The sequence below is a fragment of the Alligator sinensis genome, unplaced genomic scaffold (assembly GCF_000455745.1).
Source record: "Alligator sinensis unplaced genomic scaffold, ASM45574v1 scaffold639_1, whole genome shotgun sequence".
Taxonomy (NCBI): domain Eukaryota; kingdom Metazoa; phylum Chordata; order Crocodylia; family Alligatoridae; genus Alligator; species Alligator sinensis.
Genome location: NW_005842771.1, coordinates 563,966 through 566,284, shown reverse-complemented (window position 1 = coordinate 566,284; position 2,319 = coordinate 563,966). Strand labels below are relative to the sequence as shown.

General features: G+C 54.6%; 1 protein-coding gene across 4 annotated transcripts in view; it reads left to right on the top strand.

The window, feature by feature from the left end:
* The first annotated feature begins 87 nt into the window (after window positions 1–87).
* LOC102383737 (zinc finger protein 345-like) overlaps window positions 88–2,319 on the top strand; it is an 11,372-nt gene continuing 9,140 nt past the window's right edge. The window contains exons 1-2 of one of the 4 annotated variants that reach the window (XM_025216863.1): window positions 88–397; window positions 867–975. The gene's annotated coding sequence lies outside the window, so the exon portion shown is untranslated. Of the gene's footprint in view, window positions 398–866; window positions 1,056–2,145; window positions 2,282–2,319 lie in introns of those variants that run through there. The other 3 variants (XM_025216866.1, XM_025216862.1, XM_025216865.1) reach the window with 3 other exon arrangements.

Below are 2,319 nucleotides of genomic sequence, written 5' to 3'. Positions count from 1 at the left end.
GGCGGGGGGTGGGGTGGGTCGCGAAGCCCAGCATCCCCGCCAGCGCTGCGGGGTGAGAGCGCCAGGGGCCGCCCCCGGCCCGGGCACTGCGGGGCAGCGGGCAGGGTGCTCGGGGACGCAGGGGTGCAAGCCACAAAGCGGCTACATCCTCCCCAGCCCCTCTGCACCAGTGTTTGCCTGGGATCCGCCCCAGAGCTGATGCTGGGCCGGTCCTGCTATGAGCAGGCAGCTGGACAGCATGATGTGACCCCCCGAGGTCCTGTGCAACCCACATTTCCTATGATTCGGACTGAAGTATGCCCTCGCTCGGAGGAAACCTGTACACTTGGTGATCCCAAAGACTGACTTTAGTGTTCGTGTGGGCAAAGATCAAGTGCGCCGCCGAGCGGAGATAGATGTAAGCGGCATTGTGTAGTGGAGGGTGCGCCCCTGCCCAATGCACTGCAGGCAGGACACTCTAGGAGCCTTGTAATTGGCTTCCCGCTGGCCAGCTTGCAGTGGCTACATGCCTACTTGATGAAAATGGGGGGACCCCCCCCAGCTTGTTCCTCTGTGGCCTTTGGTTAAGGGGAAGTGAGACTCGGGCATCCAAACCCCAAGCCTTTGGGCTTGGACCTGCATGTAGGATGCCTGCAAATGGGTTTGGGAGTATCTGAAGCCCCAAGCTGACATGTCTAGGGTGGAGGATGCTTGCCGGTTGCACCATCACATATGGTGTTTGAACAATTGAGTGTTGCTCAATCGAGAGGTTTTGGAACCGATTTGCCTGATTTGACCTGGAATACGAAACATTTTCCAAAAACAAAAAAGTTTGTGTTCCTGCACCTGGAGTGTGGATGCCGCAATCCCCTTTCTCCTGTTTTCAGGTTGGTTTTCCAAGGAGACCAGGCAGCACAGACCAACGGGACTTTTAACACATCAGGGGATTTCATGGGCACAGACCAACAGGAGTCTGCATTCCCTCGGCATGCCCTGGTATTCTGCTCCCCTCCCCTGTCTTAATATCCAACTGTCTGCCTCAGATGGCAGGGATGACTGAGTCTGCTGTGTCTCAGGTAGGGTAATCAGGAGAAGAGAGCCTTATGTGCCTGGTTGGGGCAGTGAATCCCTTGGGATTTTAGGTCCTTAAGAACTTCCAGCTCCGGAGAGGGAAATATGAATGTTTTAGAAAGCCACCACATTGTTTCAGTTTCAAATATTAAAAGTTTAGCCCATGGAAATATTTAGAAGCTGTGTATAAGACATAATAAAGTTACATCCTGGAAAAATTGTACATATGGTGGAGGAAAAAACACACTCATTGGAGAGGATCTTGCAATGAATTGCATTGTGCTTTTATTAGGGTGGGCAGAGGAAAGGGGATGAAAGTTTTTTGCTGCTCCTCCTGAATCCAAATTCCAGCACAATAGGATTAGCACTTCTGCATTGCTTTCAGTTTGCACAGCTAAAAGCCTACTAAAGCTACTGCAGTGCAAGCTAAAAGGCGTCCAACTCAACAGAGAGGTCTACAATGTGCATGTGTATGCCAGGGGGCAGTGCCAGGGTGGTTCACCCTGGTTGGAGCAGTTAGCTGGGTACAAAGGAAGGGAAGCTTCAGGGTAGGCCAAGTGCTACTGCAGAGGGGAGCCCTGTTGGTCGTGTGGGCAGCCTAGAGATGGCAGGGAAGGCACAAGCTGGGGGGGGAGCTTTAGGAGCAGATATTCCCCCTGCCCAAGTGCCAAGCAGGGATAAGGCAGAGTGTGAGGAGGCCATGGCACACTGAGGAAAATGCAAGGCTGGGCAGGGGGCCTTTGCTTGAGCTTAGCACTCCTGTGGTCTGAGTGCAGCATGGTCTCTGCCCCTGCTGAATGACAAGCACCTCCTCTCCTGACCCAACCTGAGCCCTGCCCAGTGGGCCCAGTATGGGCAGGCCCCATGAAGCTGAGACTGGAGCCACCACAGGTCTTGCAAGAGCATCTTGCAGGTTCATGGAGGGGCTGGGGTGGAGCAAATGGGGCTGGGGAGGGCTGTGGGGAGACAGCTGTCTGAAGAGAGGGACAGGACTATGGATGGGAATGAGGCATGGGTGGGGGTCAGAGAGGAACATGTCTCTGTAGGGTGGGGGGGTGCAGGGGGCTCTCTCTGTGTTGGGTGGTGCAGGGGCTGGCAGGGTGTCCCCTGGTATCATGTACAACAACCCTGGGTCACCAAGGCCAGCCTGACCTCAGTGATGCCAGGCTGCTTGTAGGTGCACATCCTGTGCTGCTGCTGGCATCACCACTCCCTATGGATTTTCACACAGGTAATGTGCAGCAGCAGTTTTCTTAACCTGGTTTTAGG